The sequence below is a fragment of the Nannobrachium achirus genome, assembly GCF_963921795.1.
Source record: "Nannobrachium achirus genome assembly, chromosome: 15".
Classification (NCBI taxonomy): Eukaryota; Metazoa; Chordata; class Actinopteri; order Myctophiformes; family Myctophidae; genus Nannobrachium; species Nannobrachium achirus.
Window position 1 is genome coordinate 61,528,845 of NC_137822.1, and position 7,550 is coordinate 61,536,394.

Sequence of the window (7,550 nt, forward strand, 5' to 3'; positions counted from 1 at the left end):
ATATCTGACAACTTCATACTTAAAAAAAGAACATAGTGGAAATAGCCGATCTACAAGTTTCAAAAATAGTGGAAATAGCCAATCCACAAGCTCACAACGCATCGCAATACAGCCTGTTGTGAGCTTGTAGATCTTTCAACATTATGCGATTATGTCAAATTATTGCGATTAGACGATTGTGTAATAATTGTGACAGGGCTAATCTCCCGGGACAATCATGATACACACACTAATATGTATTGTACACACACACACACACACACACACACACACACACACACACACACACACACACACACACACACACACACACACACACACACACACACACACACGCACACACACACGGACACACAACCTTCAGGGATTACTATAGAAGTTAACTTAACTGTAACTGTTTTACTTGCACACACATGCACTTGCACATACACATTATGCACTTAAAATACCTAAATGTGTGTATGTGGGCATCCTGAAACGTGTGTGTTATAATGTTTGGAGGATTTGCGCAATATCTTTACGAACCATTACATTTAAGGGTGCTCCGAATTTCAGGTTTCTGACCGGTCCCCATCGATCTAAATCGGACAATTCTCCCTCCAATTGACTCGATCACCGGTCGCCAAATTACCCGATCTGAGATGCCGATCTTTTAGGAGCGAGCTGCACCGAACCCATTTAGGACGGGTACACATTATTGTGTATCATTATTTTATGCTTTAACTATTGAAAAATAGCAGATATACAAGCTCACAGCTCGGCACTCGGTGCCGCGCTGCGAGCTTGTAGATCTGCTATTTTTGAAAAATCGTGAAAATTAGAATTTTGACCCGATTCTATAAGTGTCTTTTGAATCCTACGATTTTTTTGAAAAAATAATGTTTCTATGTCAGCAATCTGGCTTAGCCATCGTCAAAGAAAAGGTCCTTTTCACTCAACTGGAGCTCAGTTAGTCTGCTCTTGAGAGACTACTGTGTCAGTGGTTCTCAAACCTTTTCATGTGAAGGACCCCCAAAATGATATGTATTTGGCCACGGACCCCCATCTCAAACTATTTAGTTCCAGGGACCCCCCAGAAGCTAAATTTAATTTACAAACGTTCGCTTTGAAAATACATCTATTCAAAGATTTGCACACGTTTTCACGACTTTTTCAAAAATAGCAGATCTACAAGCTCGCAGCGCGGCACTCAGTGCCGCGTTGTGAGCTTGTATATCTGCTATTTTTCACTGGTTAAAGCATTCAATAATTCTAGGCCTAAATGGGTATTAAGTGGTATGAAAGTCAATTGGGTATAACTTCACATTTCATCAAACGCGCTACTTTCGCTGTTCATCATCGCGCAAAACATAGTGTTTTAGTGAAGTGGAATTTCTGTTGGCCAACCCAGGGGTAACCTCCTCCTCCGCCATTATCACGCGCCATGGGTTCCCACCGCAGATTTCACATGGAATTTTTTTGCAATGGGTTCTGGATAAATAAATAAAAAAAGCTCTGTTGCAAACAAAGTTTTTTTTTGTGTATTCTTTATTTTTTTTATAATTTTTATATTTTTTTATGTTTGACACAGTCAAAGCATTGTGGATTCTCAGTTCTGGACTAGCTTTGGGTCCCTTCACTTTTCGGGGTTTGATCCGGTCGGGAGCGGAAACCACTCTACGTCATGTTGTAGTCCTAGACAGACTACACTTTGGCCGGAACTATCAAACCGGATTCAGTTTTAACCCAAAATATTCCCCTGTGCTCAAGGACATACTTTTAGGGCCTACCTAATAAACCCCTTGATGCGGCGTAGTTTTGCTTTTGGAAAATTCGTTCGGTATATGCATCTTTTAGTCCAACTCGTAGCGACTAGCAAGACTACACTAGGCTACTCGAGCATTTTAATAGGGATTGGGGAAACAAACGGAGGGAACCAAAACAAAGCGACGCCGCTTCTTCGGCTTGTGGTTTCCGCCTAGACCGGATCAAACCGCCCGTTGTAAACGACCAGGCTTTCTTGGGGGAAAGCCTGGTGAAGCGAGGTTAGTTCTGGACAACCACCAGTCCAACCGCCGGCAATACACTCTCCTACTTTGAAGTAAATTGGTCTGATCTTGAGTTTGACGGTCCTCGAGTTATGCAGACACACACACACACACACACACACACACACACACACACACACACACACACACACACACACACACACACACACACACACACACACACACACACACACAGGCGTCCTCATTCATTGAGGAAAGGCTGTACATGGGATTTCATTGTTGACAACCTGCACTTCTCTTATCCCCGCCTGAATTGGTCCTGCCCTGCCCTCTAGTGGGAGAAAGTGAGACCGCAAGCATTTCTAAGTAAAAGCAATGTTCTTCAGTTCAAAGCCTGCAAATCTGAGTAGCTAGAAAAGTGCTATATCAATTACATGTATTACTATTATTATTACAGTACAATCCTATCTCTATCATTTGTAACTCTGACATGTAAATTGAAGCTGCAATCTGGAATATTCAGACCAATCTGTATGGCAGGGGTTCCCAAACCTTTTTGTCTCAGGGCACCCCATGAATATTGTTTTAATCCGAGGCACCCCTACATTATAATTTTCACTCCCAGCACCTTATAGACTATTTATAGCATATCGTCATTGTCGGGTGGAAACCTATGTCCAAAACCGTTTTGTATTTATCATCTATAAAATGTACTAAACTAGTGAAAACAGCAGATCTACAAGCACACAACGCCTCGCAAGGCTGTTTTCACTAGTCTTGTGCAACAGTCTTGTATGATGAAGCAGGGCTTTGCTTTACCAAAAGACGTACACATTTGAAACTTGGAGATACGAGGTTTCTGCCCGACAGTGACGATATTTTTGTGATTATGTTGCGAGGAAAACGTTGAGATAACAGCCGTTTTGGTTAGAACTGACTGAAACTAACTTTGTACTTCAAGTTTAAAATGATACTAAATGATACTTAAGTGTCCAAATACATTCCAAATATTATCAAATTATGTCGTGGCACCCCTGGACTGCCGTCACGGCACCCCAGGGTGCCCCATCACCCACTTTGAAAACCCCTGCTGTATGGGACAGTACAGTATATTATGTACCATATAAAGATTACATCTACAGGAGATTGGAGTTGGTCTCCCTACTCTTCCATTGAACAGTGGTTCTCAACCTTTTCAGGCCGCGACCCCCAAAATAAATAATATTTTAACCGGGGACCCCCCACCCTGACAAGCACTAAGAGTTGAGGCATTACAGTTTATATAAAATGGTTCTATTGTGAAAATAACTGATCTACATGCTCTAATGCGTTGTTAGCTAGTAGTCAGTAGTTGAGCTTGTGTCAGCAGTATCTACATTGCAGTATGGATACATTTACTTAAAGTAGGACTGTCATCTAAAGGGGTAGTGTCACTTTAAAAAGTAATCTTAAAATATGAGTTAATATGTTGTCATTGTGAGAATGCGCAATTATAAGCCAATCAAATTAATTGACTGTACTTAGACTACTGTTGTTGGGGGGCAAGGGGCAGATTACACTGTGACATGAGTTTCAGACTATTTCAGAGCGTTTTCAGAGAGACCACGTGACCTACTGTATCATACTATTATAATTTCGGGGCGTGTCAGCGGGCCTTTAAGTAAAACAACTTTTTCCACCACTGCCTATAATAGTTTGTTGTACATGCTGGCATGTTGTAAGATTCAATACCTTGAGTAAATGAACCCAACATAACAGACAGGAAGGGTGTTTTGAGATTGCTTTGCCAGCTCAAATGGCAGCTCTAAGAAAACGGCTCGTCTGCAGAAAGAGTTTGTTTTCAATTGCGAGTGGTTTTTGAGATTGACTTTTGTATTTTTGTTTACATCTAGCTTTTGTTTATTTCACAGAGTAAGCATAAGATATCGTTGTTGTCGGGTGGAAACCTTGTATATGTCCAAAACCGTTAGTTTGGTATTTATCATTTTAAAAATGATTTAAACTAGTGAAAACAGCATATCTGCAAGCACACAATGCCTCGCGGTGCGAGGCGTTGTGTGCTTGTAGATCGGCTGTTTTCACTACTGTTGTGCAACGGCCTTGTATTGCTTAGCGAAAAAAATTACAAATTTGAAACTTGGAGATACGAGGTTTCTGCCCGACAGTGACGATATGCTTCTTCTGTAGTAACAAAATGCTATACATCTTTTTTATATATATATATATATAATTAATGACTGCACGGATACTGACATTGAAGAAAGGAGTTGAATAAACCAAAGAAAGACAAATGTGAGAATATGTTACAGAAAGAATGGAAAGCGAGGGGGAAAAAAAATCAACCCCCAGTATTGATCCTCTCACAGTCATCCCTGCTTCGTCTTCTGCAGTGTAAGTGTGAGGTCTAGAGAAAAGCTCTGTACATTGTCGCAAGGTAAAACTACGATCATACGATCGTCCCCAGTAGGCCTCTGACTAACAGGTGACAGGTCTGTCCCCATTTCTAACTGTCACAAATAGGGATGGAGCTTGTTAATTTTTAGAGCACCTTATCCATCCTGCTTATCGAGCCAGGATTTTATCGAGCCCACTATTGAGCCTAATATTTTGTTTGTAGATATGAGACGATAAATTCAGAACATAACTGGTATCTTTTTTTATTTGACAGTTGTTGTGACTGAGTTTGTTGCTGACCACAATCTATGAAGATGACAATTGACGAGTCTAACAGTGAGGCTGAGTTCTAGTGTCATCACAGGAGCCATTCAGAGTCTGTGAGGTTTCAATCTTGTGGATCTGTTGAAATGTTGATATTTCATAGCTTGCCTCTGTGGTGGTCTCCCCGTCGTGGACTCTGGATCTGGACCGGATCTGCTTTCTTCTTCCATCGTGAGCCCACCCCCCCCCCCCCCCCCCCCCCCCGCCCCCCCTTTGTGCGGCTCAGTGTCCTCGGAGACTGTTCTCCCCAAGTCACCAAACGATGCACATCAAGCTAGCTCGCCATTCTGTTGTGTATTGTGGGGGTTTGGGGGCTCTCTGCGCCCACGGAAACAAAGGTAAAAGTCCAGTCATGTGTCCATCAATAGTTGGTTTTATTGAATAGGCGGGGAGTACGGGTTAGTAGCTTCCATGGTGAACCCTCCGACAGAACACCTCTCTTTGTTCAACCACAGTATTTATAAAGGAGGAGGGAGCACACACACACACACACACAAAATACAGGAAGAAACAGCTGCTTTTTGTGGGCAACATGGCTTGGAGCAGATGTGCGAATGCGAAGCGTGCGAACACTAGGATGAGCCCGCCAGAGGCAGGCGAAATTCTAGTTATATACAAACAGGACGTGAGTACAGAGGAGCCGCCAGCGTGGTTGAGAGGAAAATGTTAATCTCCCTGTGGGGGTTTTCTTAGGGCAGGGGAGAGGTTCCTGCAGTCCCTTTAAAAAAAAAAGAAAAACATTGGAATATGTTAACCTCTGACCCTGAACTGTTCTAGTGTCCCCCTCTGTTCTCCTTTAAAAGGGGAAAGAACCTGAGAGACCAGCAGTTCCTCTCATTACATCCGAGGGACGGGTGATGCGTCCGCGTTTAGTTTGACCCCATGTTGTTGTCTCCGTAACGCCTCAGTTCAGCGATCCACGTAGTGAGTCTGTCCAAGCCATCATATCCAGCCGTCGATCCATCTCCAGAATGTTTTCCCCCGTTACGTTTCACTTCAGTGTTCGCATCAGTCTGGGCACTCAAGGCCTTCTCAAGGATGGTCTCTGTATCCAGTGTTGTTTTTGACAGCAAATTTTGATTTAGTTTTAGTCATAGTCTTTTGAATAAAATGTAATTTAGTTTTAGTCATAATTTAGTCACCTGAAAAGTATTAGTTTTAGTCAAATTTTTAGTCGACTAAATATCATAAGATTTTAGGCGACTAAATATACAGTTGATTTAGTCGACTAAAACATATTTTGGCTGGCCTTGATGGCATCGTAATGACTGATTTTACACTTGTTTGTGTGCTGAAAATAGCCGATCTACAAGCTCACAACGCGTCGCAGCGCGACGCGTTGTGAGCTTGTAGATCGGCTATTTTCAGCACGCAACACCTGAGAGCAACCAAACATAAAATTACTCTCTTCACCACTAGTCCCTCCCTAACGTTTTAGTCTAGTTTTTATTTCGTTGACGAAAATGACAATATATTTAGTCTTAGTTATAGTCACCACAGCTTAGTTTTAGTTTAGTTTTTATTCAGTTTTCGTCAGTGAAAAAAACACAGTCGACAAACATTTTTCGTCATAGTTTTAGTCGACGAATTCAACGTGGTCTGTATCACGTTTCAGTTCCTTGGGCCAATTGATTCCTCCCCACACACATTTCTGTAGACACTGCTGATGTATCCTACTGACCCACCTGCCAGTGAGGAGCCCCCACCGGGAGGACATAGAGCATTTCTTTTTTATTCTAGGGTGTAATATTGTCTTGTCTTAAAAGTGTTTAATTGTAACTTCCCGATCCCTGCAGAAACCCTCCTTGCTGCAGCAGCATTTTGAGGACACAGTGCGTCCCTGCATCCCTCATTGATTTAGTGGGAGAAATATGTGAAAAAGGTGTTCACTTCCGGCAGAAAGCGTGAAAATTTGCACCTAGGGGTATTTTTGTGCGCTGAATTCAAAAATTGACGGTCCCAACCACTTTTCTCAAATTCACTTTTCTCTCATTCACTTACCATAGGGTTAGGGTTAGGAAAAAAAGACCCCTATATGTAGCATGTGAGGGGTCTATCTAGGGCAGGGGTGTCGAACTCATTTTGGGGTGAGGGCCGCATTGGATGAAAGGCGACTTGATGAGGGCCGAACCAGTCGCGGTCGCGGATCGGATGGCATGCACACTCGCGCACATGTTCGCTCTTTTTTTCTTCCTGTCGTCTCAACCACTGCTATAGCTAGCAGTATAGCAGTATATCATTTTTACAAATTGTGTTCATTATTAAGTAAAATAGCTACTTTCATTATTGGTATTACAGTTTCAGTTAGGTACGAGAGATGCTATTTGTTTAAAGGAGTAGTTCATCCCCAAAATGACTTTTTTTTTCTTTGATTACTCACGCCATGGAGACTTGAGTTCAATAATATATTTTTATTTTATTTGTCGCATTACTAAGACAAAAATTTGATAATAGTACACTTCCCACCATTGATTCCGGATGGGGACCCAAATGCATTTGGGTCCCCATCTGGAATCAATAGGCATGCATTTATTGTAATCAAATTTCTGTTTTAGGAATGAGTCTCCATTGGCTCCATGGCATTTTGGGGGTGAACTACTCCTTTAAGAAGTGCCACTAGAATAAACCATTTGATAATAGAATAATTCAATTCCTGATAGTCTCTGCTATAATTTGTAAATGGCTAAACAATATATTATTGATGCAGGACAATAACTATTTTTATTGTATTTTATAATAAAAATGATAAAAGTAATGAACAATAATGGCATATTCAGAAAATATCTGAATAATAAAACTTTTTTTTTTAAACTATTTTTTAAATAAGTTATTTTCTTAACAACA